The sequence below is a fragment of the Camelus ferus genome, chromosome 31, assembly GCF_009834535.1.
Source record: "Camelus ferus isolate YT-003-E chromosome 31, BCGSAC_Cfer_1.0, whole genome shotgun sequence".
Lineage (NCBI taxonomy): Eukaryota > Metazoa > Chordata > Mammalia > Artiodactyla > Camelidae > Camelus > Camelus ferus.
Genome location: NC_045726.1, coordinates 4283645 through 4299509, shown reverse-complemented (window position 1 = coordinate 4299509; position 15865 = coordinate 4283645).

Genomic DNA, 15865 nt, shown 5'->3' with positions numbered 1-15865 from the left:
GGCTCAGGGACCACAGCGCCCTCAGGAAATGTTTTGTTAAATGAATATTTTATTCAGTTATTTCTCGCTTTTAGGCACCGACTGTTGCTTTACTTAGTATGCTCGCTTAGTACCGTCTTAATTTTCTGAAGAAGGCACCGTGGAGCGTTGTGAACGTAAATCTGGACAGAGAACGGTGTTCACACCTGGTACAAAGGTCCAGCAGACATGAGGGTTAGACCGTAGTAACTGCTTTAAGTGATGCTGCGAACATTTCCTCAGACCATCGTCGTCTCGTTGAGCAGGACTCCTTTATATCATAAATGCCCTTTCCTTCCGAGAGGAATATGGGGTGGGGGTTTGTAACAAATAACGTATAAAAGTGGGCCGGGGAGTCTCCAGTGTAGCTGAGCACGAGAACACCTAGGGTGTCCATGTGAAAGGAGATCCCCGAGTCCCACTCCTGGTGGTTTGTTGGCGGGTCCGGGAGGCGTGTTGCTAAGAAACGCCTGTGGGGACGCTGGTGCCCGTGGTCCCCAGACCGCACTTTGAGAAAAACCGCGACAGAAACCAAACTGGAAACCAAGGTCAAAGAAAAGAAAGCAGATAGAAAGGGTAACTGAGATCGTCAGTCCAGTGGCTCCAAGACAGTCTGCTCTGAGGTTCTTGGCAACTCTCACCCAAAAGAGGCAGAGGTGATCGTTCACGCGGAAAACCCTTATGATCGGAAAGGTGGGTGTGCGCTGCCCTCAGGAGGAGGAGGCTTTCCTGGCACTGCACACTGTGGGGCGCTTTGACCAGCGGGCTCCCCAGAGGAGATGCCCAGGTTTGCCGGCCGAGCGCAGGGAGGGCTGTGTGCTGAGTGGGACGAGGTCACCAGCGGCTGTGTCTCAGGGTGCAGTGCCAGGAGCAATGGTAAAGCCACATGCAGGTAAGTTCTGTTCAACAAATACTTACCTGCTGTTTACTGTGTGCTGGATACTGTACCAGACACCGATGGGACAGGAGGCCAGTGGCCAGGGGCACGGGTCTGCAGGGGGAGGCCCACGCTGGTGAGCTGAGTCCCAGGGAAGGGAGAGTGCCTGACCCTGCTGTGGATGGGCTGTTCCCTGGGATCTGGGCTTAGCTCACAGAATCAAGGGCCAGGCCTGACAGGAGTCCCCCAGGTCAGAGAGGGCACCCCTAGTGATGATGTCAGCATGACTGGCCTTCCCCGTGAGCTGGCTTCCAGCTGAGAGCGTAAGGAAAAGTCACCGTGAATCAAAATTACTCTTGCAGAATTCCTTATATTGTCCATAAAATAAAGTGTCCGTGTATAGGACATGTGAAGAGCTGCGCAGTATGGGATGAACAGAACGTATGCAAAACGTGATTTTTAGTTACTATAAGTTACATTGTTCAAATAATTTCCCTCTCCCTACCCACTGTCCAAGCATACGTTTTCTTCGCATAAATTAAAATCGCGGATGCTGAGACACTGAAACGGGTGATACCCTCAATAGGATTTCTCCTTTTTTGCAACAAATACAAAACCCAGTGTCACGTGAGTGGTACTCGGAGCCCTCTTCAGTGAGGCCTGGAAGCTGAACACTGAGGTAGGACTCGGTCAGGTGATTCCAGCAGGAGGCACCGCGGTAACGGGGTCCGCAGTGCGGTGGTCAGTGGGCTACCCCGGACTGCGGCAGAACTGAGAGAGCCGAGGGCAGCTGAATTCAGACACTCCATCTCTGTGACCTTCCCGAAGCCCTATCCCTCTGCAGGGCACCTTGTAAGAGGCGAGTGGCCAGCAGTTTGGTCATTTACTGCCGGGTGAGGGCCTGGGTGCTGGTCGTTCCTCTGGGTCTGGTCAGGCCTCCAGGAGAGTGGAGGAGGGCGTGATGGGGATGATGCTCAGGAGGGAAAGGCAGGGACCCTTGCCTGGGATTTCCCCAGAGCAGACTGTGCTTAAATATGTTGCCCGAGGCTCCGAGGACCTCACCGTCAGGCAGGGCAGAGGGAGTTTTAGTCTGGAAACATTTTCAAAGCAGATGCTCCTGGTTGCTCACTGGGGACACAGAAAACCTTCCAAAGGGGACTGTCCGGCGGTGGGTGGCACGGCCACTGGGGATAGTTGTGAGCAGCCCGCTCCCGTGTCAGGGCTGGGTGTGGCCTCCTGTCCACACTCTCCCTGAACCTCGCAGCCTCGTGTGGGGTCCTCCCCGCTCCGTGCTGACTCTGCTCAACAGTGGGGCAGACTAACTCCCTTACAGCCAACCCGTGAACGGAATCCCAGGACAGCGCTGGCCCGAAGAGCCCAGAATGACAGAACGTGTGGCTCAAAGACACTGTCAACCATCAGAGAACCAGGCTGTTCTTTTCACACTTCTTAGCGCACGTTCCCCGCGTGCAGCGTGCTCTTCCCCGGCAGCGAGGAGTGCTGTGGTCTGCTTCCAGCAGAGGTTTGCTTTCTGATTCCATTTCAGGAGATGATGGCCCCAGTTAGCTGACACCTTTGCGTGTTTTCACCAAGTTTGAGATACACACATGGGTTGGCTGCCTTTGAAATCAGTCTGCCGAGCCCACTGCGTGGTTTGAATTTCTTTGGCACCTGCTTGGAGGTCGTCCGCGGGGTCTTTACAGACGAGGCTGCTGGGCCAGTCTTTCCTGGTGTGTAATCTGCATCCAGAGGCCAGTCCTTCCCAGCAGGGGCAGGTCTTGTCAGAGGCGATGCAGGTGGTCCTAAAGCTCTCAGCATTTTCCTGAGATGCCCTTCCTTGTCTCAGAGGCTCCGTAAGTAGGCGTGGCTCCTGCCTGCAGGGTGGTGAGCCCACAACGCTGGGGGCTGAGCTGCAGTGACACTGAGACCCGAGAATGAACGGGGTTGTCGGAGAGCAGCGGGGCTCCCCGTGGACCCACCCGCTTGCCCCTGAAGGGGAGGGTGGACGTGAACGGACCCGAGGCACTCCTCTGTGCCCTGTCTGACACCGGGTCCCTCACATGCTAGCTCACTAAGCCGGAAGGTGTCCATGAGGTCAGGGAGCCGAGGCCCAGGGACGGTGGCACCTCGCGTGAGGTTGCTTGACAGGCGGCAGGAATCAGATCTGGGACTGTCTCCCCTGTAGCTTCCCAGCCTGTCCTCCAGGGATACGATAGGGAAGTTTATAATCACCTTCATCATTCTTGTTAGAAGCTGACGTATGGAAACTCTACGTGTGTGTTTGTGTGTGTAGATACGTAGGTGCTCAGTGCTTGCGCCATGCATGTTTTCCATCAGACTCTACTCATGTGCTGTGCTGAGCGCGTGGAGGACTTGGGTGCCAAATGCTTTCCCTCTAGGACGCTCGCAGGCTGAGAGGCTGCGTGTAACACCGGCTCAGAACATGCGTTTACATTGGTTCATGGTTTTAATATGATACATGGTTTGAATATACATAATTTTATTTATAAATTGTTTATTTATATAAGTATGTATTATAAATAAACTACTTATAAATAAAATTTATTTATAGAATAGAATTGTATTTACTATAATAAATGGCTGAGCAGGTTTTCCAGGAAACCATGCTGGAGAACGTGGCGAAGTCTCTTGGGGTCTGCTGTCCCTCTCGAGATCTAGACTGTGGGGGACGCTCGGTCTTCCCATTGAGCAGCCTCCACAGGGACCTCAAGCCGGCCCGACCCTCCCACCTGCTTGAGGGGAGGGAGGGGAAGAGGGAAGGGGTACTGACACACTGGGACAGGCGGTAACAGGAGGCCGCAGGCTGTCTGAGGGCCAGCAGGTCCAGAAGAGTCACCGGATGGGCCGCCTGTGAGCTGGATCATAACCTGGTCTTCCAGTGCGGGTGGCCCAGGGCGCCCGACACCCACTGGTCGCATTAGCCACCCCTCCCCACAGGGAAGGACAGCAGGTGTCCTCCCTCCACAAGGCAGGGACAGCAAATCCTGTCCCCGCGGGGCACGTGCACACAGAGGCTCAATGTCCTGAGCATCTGAGCTGTGCTGAGACCAGAAATAGACAAGAGGCTTTGAGCCGAGACCAGGTCACGGGGACAGCAAAGCGCTCGTGTGCGGAAACCTCAGGGCCTTGGGAACATGCCCCCAGGAGCAGGAGGCGTGGCATCCTCACAGCCACGATGTGTGTGTAGATTTACACCGAACAAATACTGAGAAAAAATGCCAAGTGTTCCTTATCATTTGTTCCATGCAAATCTACGTTTGCGGCATGAATCTGTGTTCAGCTGCTCTTAGATCCCCTCGTTTCTGCTTCATTTGACGGTATTGTCGTATTTGTGCACAGTGACTGCAATGCCTTGCTTTACCAGTTTGCACCGATTTGCACCACCTGCAGGCACGAGTGTCGTAGCAAACACTGACGCTGTGGTCACCACTAAGGGACGGGGCTGAAGGGACGTTTTTGGCTTTGCATTTTGTCTGCGCAGCGATGTGACTTTCTGTAGTAATTACACATTTACCAGTCTGACGCTCGAGCCTACTTTTCCAGTAATACAGAGCACTGCTGCTGTTCACCTGCCACGTGAGCCTCCCTGCCGTGGGCTCACTGCGTGCCAGGTGCTGTTCTCTGCCCGTGGCTCCTCTGCCCTCCCCGCAGCCCTTGAAGGTACTTTAAGGTACAGTTACTAGCATCACTTTACAGCTGAGGAAACCAAGGCAAGTGTCTGGGATAAAGGTGCCTCCAGAGGGAGTGGAGGTTTCAGCACCAAGGAGAAGATGATGCTTTAGGATCAGGGGATGCCTTTCAAGTAGGACAGGAGAGAGTCTAGACGCTCTAAGTGAAAAGACTGACCTATCTGAACAGGGAAACCCACACAGTGCTCCCTCCTCTGCTGTCTCCCCTCCCCCTCCACTTCCCCTCCCCCTCCACTTCCCCTCCCCCCTCCACTTCCCCTCCCCCCTCCACTTCCCTTCCTGAATGGTTCAGTTCCAGAGCCTTTAGTGAAACTGAGCGAGGTGGGGAGCGGGGCACACAGAGTGGCTCAGGATGAATGTCCCGGCCTGAGTGTGTGAGGCCAGCAAGAATGGCGTGGGTGGCGGGGACGGAGCCTGGGTTGATGATGGTGACTGTCCCCACAGAGCGGCAGATTGGAGTAGGGCGCCAGAGGCTGGCTGGGTGTGTCGGAGGGCAGCCCGGGCAAGGGAGGTGTCCACGGGCATGGGGTGGCCAGGTGTGCCTGTCAGAGTCAGGCAGGGAGAGAGTGTCTGGATGGGAGGGTCACAACAGGGGATGCAGGGCCCAGGCAAGGTGAGGGGTCTGCGGAGGAGGACGTCAGGGGGCAGGTGTCAGAGCACACTGGGTGAGAGGTGGCCCTCTGGGGGGTGTTGGAGCCTGAGCTGGGCAGGGCGGGTGTCCCATGTGGGGAGCAGGGCGCAGAGCAGAGGCAGAGGGGAGGGCATCTTCAGGGAGGGTGTGGGAGGCAGCTCCGTGCAGGAGGAGGGATCAGAGAAGCTAACGTGCTGAGGAAAATGGGGGTCAGATTGAGGGAGCAATACACATGGGGAGGGAGAAAACAGAACCCGCCCTGCGGTGTTGACTGGAATTGCAAGTACCTTGAGTGCCTGGATTTCAACAAACCTCAGTTCAGAAATACACATGTGTGTGTGTTCCTTACCGGCCCACTGGGCTGGCCTGGGGCTGAGGTGCTCCCACGGCAAGAGCACAGGAGACTCAGGATCTTGGTTTCTGGAAACCACCCTCCACTGAAAGGGAGAAGTGAGCTCCTTGGAGAAGTGAGATGCCAAGGCTGACGCAGGGTGAGTCCAGAAGGCACCTGGAACATCTCATGGTGCCAAAAACAAGTGGGTGCTGCCAGAATTGGGGGACATAGAAAAAGGACCCAGAAACCAGTGTGAAGGGGTGCCCACAAGTCAGGACAAATTGTCCTGCATCAAAATAACTAGTGATAGAAACACGTGTGACCCTTTGAATGAAATGGAAGACCATGAGAATGTGTGTATATACATAGGTAAATTGGAAGTTTATTAAGTAAGAGCTTAGTCTCGAAATACTTCCTAAGAAAATACTACAGAGAGAAAACGTGATTTTACAGCAGAGAGCACGGGGAGACACCACCTGAACCAACCTTGCCAGCTGGACACCAGCGAATCCAGATCACGTGCCCTTGGTGGAGGGGAACACGGCATCGCTTTGTGAATCTTCCCCCAAAGGGGCACAGCCCGAATCTAAGAGTGAAGAATAGATCCAAATCCAAATTCTACAAAACATATGGCCTCTAACCCTCAAAAGAATTTGAGGATGAGAAATGGTGTCCAAGCTGAAGATTACAGAGGCCCGCTGGCTACATGCAAGGGTGGTTCTGAACCGCATGGATTTTTGCCACGGAGGACATTATTGGGGCAGTTCCTCCTCCTCCTTCTTGACTCCTGGACGCACTTGCTGGTGGTGGTGTCTGAAAGCCAGTGTCCTGGTCTCTGGCTGTGCCATGGTGGGTAGATGTCTGTGGGGTGATGGGGCCACCGTGGTGATGCGGAACTTCCACTCTCAGATGGTTCAGGAAACTGAAAACTTTCTCTTGTACTCGCAAGTTCTCTGCAAATTTGAGATTGCTTCAAAGTTAAAATTGAAAAGTCATAAGAAAATGAAAAGACTAACAGTTGGGACAGTGACGCACGATGCCACGCCACGTAAGCGCTCATATTTAACACACAGCGGGCTCTCATTAAACACGCAAGGTGAAGACTAATGAGCCCACGTGGCAGGGAAACAGTGAACAAAAAGAAGTGACCTCACTTGCTGTCAGCGATTTAAACTATCAATCACCTGTAATCAGGCACCTATCAAAGTGATAAAAGTTCAGGAAACGGGCAGCCAGAGCGGGTGATGTGAAGGTGTGAAATGAGTGTTTTCATCCTTTGAAGGTAGAAATCTAAACTGTTTAGATTTGTGGAGTGAAATCTGGCAATATCTGTTAAAAATGGGTATCCTGTTACAACTGGTAGATAAGTAAGTTCTGGAGATTTACTGCACAATACAGTGGCTATAGTCAAAAATACTGTGTTATAAACTTCAAAGTTACTGACACTGGATCTTAATTCTCAACACAAAGAAGAAATGATCATTGTGTGACATCTTCGCTAACACCACTGCAGGAATCACACTGCGATCTGTATGTGTCTCAAACCAGCACATTGTGCACCTCGAACTTACACAACGTTATGTGTCAGTTACAGCTCAGTTTTAAAACTTCTTTAATGCATTTCCCTTGACCCAGAAGTTCCATCCTGGGGAGTCTGTTCTCTGTATCAGAATGTGGATACAAGAATCCCCATTGCAGCTTTGTTTTTAGCAGCAAAAACCAAAACAGTCAATGACTATCAACAGGAAAATGACTGGGTTACAACCATTCCAGGGAAAACTATGCCACTGTGATAAAGAAGGCCAGGTGACTAAAAGGGGGGCCTACAATATATTTTTAGAGAGAAAAAGGGCAAGATGCAGAGAAATATATAAGATACTACCCTTCTTTTCCCAAGAAAGTTGGCGTCCCTGCATAGGGACATAGGTTGTATGTGCGGTTGCACGAGCTGGTAGAAATATACAGACGCTTACCCACCTGGTTACATTGTGTGTCAGTTTGCGGAGACGAAGGAAAAGATGAACTTTCATGGTTCTGCTCGCTTCTGACTAGTTTCTACTGCTCTGCACACAGTGCTGACTATCTGGGTTAACTGACTGCTGAGACGCCAGCAGTTTGGGTAAATTAATTGAGAAAGACTGCCACTGTGAACACAGTGAGCAGCAAGGGTCTGCGGAGCTCCTGCCAAGCCCCCGCCGAGAAGGCTGCAATCAGGAAACCAGAAGCTGGAGGCAGCACAAGTGACTGACATCCTCAGAGAAAAATCTGCAACGGCCGGGCTCCAAGAAAAGTTTAAGATCCATGGGTGATGCTTATTTACCGGAGGCGGCTACGGAGGCGGGGAGGGAGGGAGGGAGAGTCTGAGTGGCAACCTCAAGCATCCGAGGCCCCTGCAGGCGAGGATGGGTAGACTTGGGGCAGTTCTTAGGAAAGAGTCACGGCGTGGGTTGTGAGTCTGGAGCTCAGAGCAGGACAGGTGGTGACAGAGCAGGGCAGTAGGGTTGCCTCCGCCCCCTGCCCCCTCCACCTCTCCCTCCCCCAGGGCCCCTCCAACCCTCACCATCGCAGGGTGGGTAGCTTCTGGTGCTGAGAGGAAGGGAAGAAAGACAAAAACATACAGGGTAAAACTGGAGCTGGGTCTAGCTCAGCGGCAGAGTGTGTGCTTAGCAATGTGAAAGGTCCTGGGTTCAAGTCCCCACACAGGACCTCCACTGAAAAAAAAAGCACAATAAAAAGTATTTTTTTAAAAAAGGGTAAACCGAAGATCTAAAAACATAGACTTCTGATGTTATTGAGAGAAAAGTGCTCCTAAAGATCTCAATATGAAATAATCGTGCCTGCACTGCTGATAGTACTAATATTAAAACTGACTCGTTAAGCTTTGCTCAGTTTCTACCAAGTGTCACATAAACATACCAAGCCCTTCAGCATAATCTCTCTCTTAAGCTTCACAACGGCCGGTGAGGCAGATACCAGATTCTCCACTTTACAGATGATACAACCAAGGCTGCCGGAGGTTGAAGTCACCCAAGTGACTTTCCAGAGCCGGGACTCAAACCGAAGTCCTGACTCTTCTGTTTAATGTGCAATAACTGGTATTTGTAATGATGGCTCGGACTTGTCTGTCAATGTTAACCTCTTGTGTTTTTCATTTCAAAAATCAGGAACACTTACACTACATCTCAAATGTTACCATCCAAATACAAGTCTATTTTCCAGAGTGACCCACTTTTCAAGAATTCTGGAGACCGGAGGCTTTAGCTGCTCTCTACCGCTCCTGACTGATTTCAGTAACCAGAGCTCTGCCAATTGGTCAAAATTGAGTTGCAAATAAAAATTTTATGAAATGCTATGAAACATGCTGGTGGTAAATCTGAGCACTACTTAAATTCTATCTATTCCATTTCCTTGCACACTTTAACTTTCAAAAGCCTTTTAAATGTTTTTGGCAGAAAAAAAATTTTTTTCTAAATAATGCTTCAAAATGGACTTTTTCTTGGCAATCCATGAGATTTCCTGGAAGTTCCTGCTGAGTGTACACTTGCTATGTAAACGGAAAACTCGAGTCCCCCGTAAAAGCATCAATCGTTTGCAAATGGCAGTAAGTTTTACAAGTGATTTGCAGCCTGTGGGTAAGGCCATCCTCTGTTTTCCCGTATTTTTCCCTAATGCTTGGAGTACAGGCCACAGAACTCTTGTAAAGGCTATTTTCAAATTCTTTTTTGCTTTAAGACCACCCAATCTTTTGACTCAACATTCCTTCATTTTCCTGGAGTAAAGAATCGGATTTAAAAACTCCGGTCCACGTACCTGCTCACATCCCCTCCAATATGTCAGCTGAGCCATAACTGCTCTGAACAGCTGACCTTCCCTCCACGCCCAGCTCGTAGGTTTCGCAGGGCAGGTAGCACTGTGTTCCGTGCCTCCTCATTCATCAAAAGGAAGTATCCTTGGGGAATAAGGATTTGACAGCTCCTGTTACAAGATAATTGTCATACTTAAAAAAAGAGAAGGAGCTGAGACAGATGGTGTACACTGGAGACATGCTTGAAAAATAGCTTCGGAAATTCAACGGAAACAAAAGAAATTATGCAAATCATCTTTTTTGCATAAATGCATCACGGAAAACAAGGAGATAATCTTAATCTTTAGTCGTCCACAGTCTTGTCACAGAGAGAGAATGTCACCCTTGGTTTCCTAGTTTTTAAGAAGCTCTGTAGCCTCCTGCTCGAACCACAAGGAAAGGGGATCATACTGCGGTGATTACGAGTATCTTTTGTTTTGCTATGCTTGGATCTAATTAGTGGCTGAAATAGTTTTTGGTGAGTTATTCAGGACTTTTATTATATATTATGTAATTTACATGGGGAGTGCTTTATAATAAATTTGCTAGCTGTTTCATCAGGTTAATTTACATGGCACTAAAGGGCAATGGAAATTTAATTTTAAAAATTATTTATTACTTGAAAGAGTTTCACATTGCCCCTTTAAACTTTATATGCTTGCCTGATTCACACGTTACCCAAAACTTGAAAAGAAAAGAGAAGAAAACATGTGCAAGAAGCCACAAGCACAGAAGTTCTAAGGAACAGTGTGGACACCGGGGTGAAACCACGCAGTGTAGGCTGAGGGGACAGAAAACGGCCAAGGAAACAGATTCCAGTGAAAGGTGGGAACCACTGCCTAAATTCTGGCAAGTTTTCAGAAGAACAGGTTTAAAGTGAAGCACCAGCAGTACCTGCTGTCCTGGTAACTAAGCCGTTAAGAGCACGAATAAACATGCATGTACTCAGGAGGAAGAAAGGAGACGCGTTCACTGTAGACATGGGGGGGCATTTCTGCCTGTTAGGAGGTCACAGAACATAGGCTTGTGTCTCAGCGTACGTGCGAATAGGGAGGGCATATTGAGAAAGACCCCCGTCTTTTCTCTGATATCATACTGAGAAAAGAAACCTGGGTCATACATCATGAGTCTCCAGTGAGTTCAGGCTTATGTGTGTGTGTGTGTGTGTGTGTGTGTGTGTGTTTGAGCTGGCCTATTTAAATGCATTAGAAAAATCCACCTTTGTATTTAATTTGACCAGAGAAAAGGTCTGAAAATGGACAGTCTTTAATATGTAAAGATGGGCTGCCAGGAAAGACGATGGAATTTCATTTCCCGAAGATGGCTCGACAGCATGATGGCTGCTCTCTAATCGTCTGGGTTAGAAGCAAAAAGACCTCGTCCAGGTTCAAACTTCTAAAATGATAATGGAGTTTGACAAGAGAAAGTAGTTTTCACAGAAAGGAATACATCCTATTATATTTTCCTCATGTAGGTTAGTCATCTTTGAACTTGGGTCAGAAATACATCAGGTTGCCTGGTGTTTAGGACGCTTTCAATGATGTCTCACAGCAAAAGCAACAGGACTCCCTGAGGCTTGATGTGGGTGACTGGCCCACATTTGTTGTCCTGGGATAACTCGCTGCCAGCCATCTGTGTTTCTCCCGAAAAGTGAATATTGTGGCTCCCTTTTAAACTGATATTCTGTATAAGTCTGTGTAGCATGTATCAAGAGGAGAGGAGATGACTGGGTATATTTATACAGTGGAATACTACTCAGCCATGAAAAAGAATAAAATAATGCCATTTGCAGCAACATGGATGGACCTGGAGATTGTCATTCTAAGTGAAATAAGCCAGAAAGAGAAAGAAAAATGCCGTATGATGTTGCTTATATGTGGAATCTAAAAAAAAAAAAGACAAATGAACTTATTTGCAAAACAGAAATAGACACACAGACATAGAAAACAAACTTATGGTTACCAGAGTTGAAAGTGGGTGGGAAAGGATAAATTGGGAGTTCAAGATTTGCAGATACTAACTATTATATGTAAAATAGATGAACAACAAGTTTCTTCTGTACAGCACAGGGAATTATGTTCAATATCTTGTAGTAACCTAGAATGAAAAAGAATATGAAAAGGAATATGTGTACGGTCATGTATGACTGAAGCATTATGCTGCACACCAGAAATTGACACATTATAAACTGACTGTACTTCAAGTATAGAAAAAGAGGAAAGGCGAGCACTGCACGGTGAAGTGGGAGAAGGGGGCCGACCAGAGTGACCTCAGATCGCAGCATTCAGAGTCTCTCCTGTCGCCCCAGGGAACCGGCAGTGGTCCCGAGTTCCCATATCCTTCTTTGGTTTTATTAGCCAAAGTCTAGATGACCCTAGATAAACTAGCTCCCCTGGTCAGCGCCGGGTGGCGAGGTTATCCTTCCCCAAGTTGTGGTGCCAGCATCACTTCGTTAGAATCACCTGATTCCTGACCGCTCAAGGAGCATCTCTAGGCTGGGGCGGCTGCATTTTTAAGGAGCTCTGCAGGTGACACTGCCCACACTACAGCTCAGGAGCCACTCCCTGAAGGCTGGGTTGGGATGAGATGCACTTGGAGAACTCCAGCCCTCCCCAGGGATTCAGCTGTTGAACAGCCGGCCCCTCGGATGTGCTGCCCTGGCTCGGGGAGGCTGGCGGGAGATGCGGTCCAGTCCCGCCCACTCATCAGTCTCTCTCCCTGGCATCCATTCTGATGGAACTGAAGTCCCCCAGGGAGCGCCTATAAATACTCCATCTGCTCAGATTCTCTGCCAGACAGTGGAGTTGGCACCACCGTCCCACCACTGACACCAGAATAGCTCCCCTGGGTTTGCCTGCCTTGAGCCGCTGAGAGCCCCGCTTCCTGACAACCACGGTGCCTCAGGACCACTTGCCTTTTTACATGGGGATTCCACTGCCCTTAGATGTCCTTTATGCAGTCAGGATGGAGATGGATTTTTAATGTGGGAAAGAACCTTAAAGATAATCCAGTCCACTCCATACTGACATGGAAGCAGATTTAAACAGACACACACAAGAGGAGGCAGGAGGCAGACATTCTGTGGATGCTCACAAGGTGCCAGAAAGGTGCTGCGCTGCTTTTGCAGTGAGTTTTGCTATCAGTTTTTGGTTTTTTTTAACAGCAAGATTTCTCTTTTTCCCTTTTTTTTTTTTAATTGAAATAGAGTTGATTTACAATGTTGTGGTAGTTTCTAGTGTACACCTAGCTAATTTCCAAATTTGCTCTTTGGTTGTTGCATTCTTGTGGAATTACTGAGATACAAATATTTTATAACTTTCTTTAGCTTTCGGAGGTGGTAATCACTGGCACACTTGATTTCTTAACGTATTTAGGTTGGAAGAATTAGCTTCTGTCTTTTCAGTGTTTCTCATTACACATCACTGAGTTTTGATTCTTTTTAATTTTAAATAAGGTTGGTCACAGGGTGAGGTTTCTAATTTTGTTTTATTGAAGTACAGTTGCTGTACAATATTATATAAGTTACAGCTGTACAATATAGTGATTTGCAATTTTCAAAGGTTAAATTCCATTTGTAGTTACTATAAACTTTGGCTATATTCTCTGTGCTGTACAATACATCCTGGTATCTTACTTTATGCATAATAGTTTATACTCCCCTACCCCTGTATTGCTCCCCTCACTGGTAACCACGAGTTCTCTATATCTGTGGGTTGGTTTCTTTTTTTGTTATATTCTTTTTTGTTTCTTTTGTTGGTTTCTAGTTTGTTGTAGTTTTTAGACTCTATGTATAAGAGATACCATGCAGTATTCACCTTTCTCTGTCTGACTTATTTTACTTAGCATTACACCCTCCAAGTCCATCTATGTTGCTGCAAATGGCAAAATTTCCTTCTTTCTCATGGCTGAGTAGTATTCCGTTGTCTGTGTATACCTCATCTTCTTTGTTCAGTCACCTACTGATGGACACTTAGGTTGCTTCCACATCTTGGCTATTGTAAACAGTGCTACTACGAACATGAGGCTGCGTGTATCCTTTCAAATTAGTTTTCTTTCGGGATATATACCCAGGAGTGGAATTGCTGGGTCACGTAGTAGTTCTACTTTTAGTTTTTCTGAGAAAATCGCCCTGCTGTTTTCCACAGTGGCTGCACCAGTTCACATCTGCATCCACAGGGTATGATGGTGGGGGGAGGGGTTAGTTTTGCAGGAAGAGGATGATCAGACACACGCGTGTATACGCGTGTGTAAGCATGTGCCAGGGCTTCCCAAAGAGCACCCTGCACTGGGAACAGGAAAGTCTGATGTGTGTCCTAACTCCTTGCCACCTCAGCCTTTCCTGCTTGCAACGTGGGGATGATTGTATGTGTCTTCAGCACTTCAGAGGGGTGCCGAGAAGGTAAATGGGATGACAGTTAAGTAAGCACTTTGAAGTCCTGGGAGGGAAAGAACAGTATGAATCCAACCTATCATTATTATGGACAGGGTGTGTTTATGTTCCATGCTTCTGCTCAAAGTCACAGGGGCTGTGCGTATGTCAAGCTTACCTTTGTTCCTTCATGTTTAGTTCCCAGAAATGGTAAGAGGAACACACTTTTCTTTCCCCAGCTCACCCTTCACTTGTAGTATCCTCTGGATAGGATTTGGCAATTCTTAGTGTTGTTGCAGACTTAAGACCCTAGCAGGAAAGGATTTTTCCCAGTATAACTCTTCCTGGGTAATTCTTGGCTGATAATGATAATGAAGGTACCTTACTCCAACAGAGACACAACGGTTACAAAGAACCAGCGTGCCGTCTTGTAGAAACCCTCCAACAGCAGTCTAAGAGGGGTACGATTTGTTCGAGGTACATTTGACAGAGGGAAGGTGGCTCAAGGTGTTCAAGTAACTTGCTTAAAACTTCACTTTACAGCTGGAGTAATTAAGGCTAATAGAAGAGTTGTGCTCTAAAAAATAGAGTGAATGAGCCCCGGGGATGCTGGAAGAGCTGAGCAACGTCCCAGGGAGCACCCCTGGGACTTGGAAACGTCTTTCATGCCTGCAGCCCCCGACACGGCCTCCAGTTCTTTGCTAATGGGTGTGAATACTGATTTTCTGGCCAGGAGTTTTAATAGATGCACCACCCAGGGCCTCGTGCACTGTTCTCCAAATACAAACAGACAAGCACCCAAATAAGAAGAAAATAAAAAAAAATTGTTCCTTGGTCTCCAGAGTCATTACCTGATCAAGTGTCCATTTTCCCTTGAGAGGAAACAGTGCACTCAGGTTTGCCTGAGGTGACCTGCGAACCAGAGGTCCTGGGGATGGTGGGAAGAAAACTGGACTTGGAATCCAGACCTGAGGTTGTCCTGGTCGAACATGACTGCTCGTGTGACCTGGGGATGACGTGAACTTAATTTGAGTTTTGGTTTTAATAACTGTAAACGGCATGTATTTATCTGTTTACTGACTGTACCCTTCCGATCAGCCTCCCCTTCATCTGCGCAGTTCCAGAAGCCGAAGCATATGGGCTAAGCAGTCACTTTCAGGGTGTGTGTTTGCAGATTACCGGCTGAAAAATGCTGTTTCGATCATTTCTCCCCTTTTCTTTCTCAGCTCAAGTGCACCTGTGTTTGCTCACTTCTCATGGAGGGGAGTGGGCTATGGTTTCTGTTGCTACAGTCTGACTGTCCCCATATTAATCCATCCAAGCAAAGCTGAGGAGGGGAGACATACAGGGTTGCAGCGAGACTGAATCACTGCGTGTCAGACCTGCACCACGGTGACTGCATACAGAGGGGCAAGAACCGGGACCTGTTGCAGCCTTTCCTTACCCGGTGATTCTCATTGTCCTGAACGGTTTAGCCATGGCCCTGGCTGGGGACTGGAGGGTCACTGGACTCCCTTCAAGGTGTCAGGCCGGTGAGTGGCCGGGCAGGGGTTTCTTGCAGAGGGGTATCTGTCACCAAGTCTCCTTATTTTCTGCACACCTTTGAGGACGGGTCTTTGGGATAACTTTTTGTTAAGTAGACGGTAAATGCAAATAAAATGACAATTTTGAGATCAACGACAACATTTTGATTCGTTTTCCTTCTAAACTGAGCCTGAGAAACAAACTCCCAAATCCGTGGACAATGTGTTTTTCCCAGGGACCTTTCGGTTTACAGGTGTGAGCCGGGGGACACCCGATCGGAGCCCGCGGGGCTGGTGCTCGGAGAGAGGCCGCGGGGTCCCCGGGCCAGGCTGACCTCCCGCCCGTCCCGCCTTCCGGATCCCAGGCCGGGTCCCGACGCTGGCGCTCGGGTTTGTGTCCGGGGGACGGGGCGGCGCCCCTCCTGTTCCGCAGGGCGCAGCGCGGCCGGCTCTTCCTCCGTCCCCCACCGCCCTCCGGGCTCCGCGGCGGCCTCCTGGGTCCTCGGGGGAGGCCGCCCCTCCCTCCCCTCCTCTCCGGACCTCCTCTAGGACCCCGGCC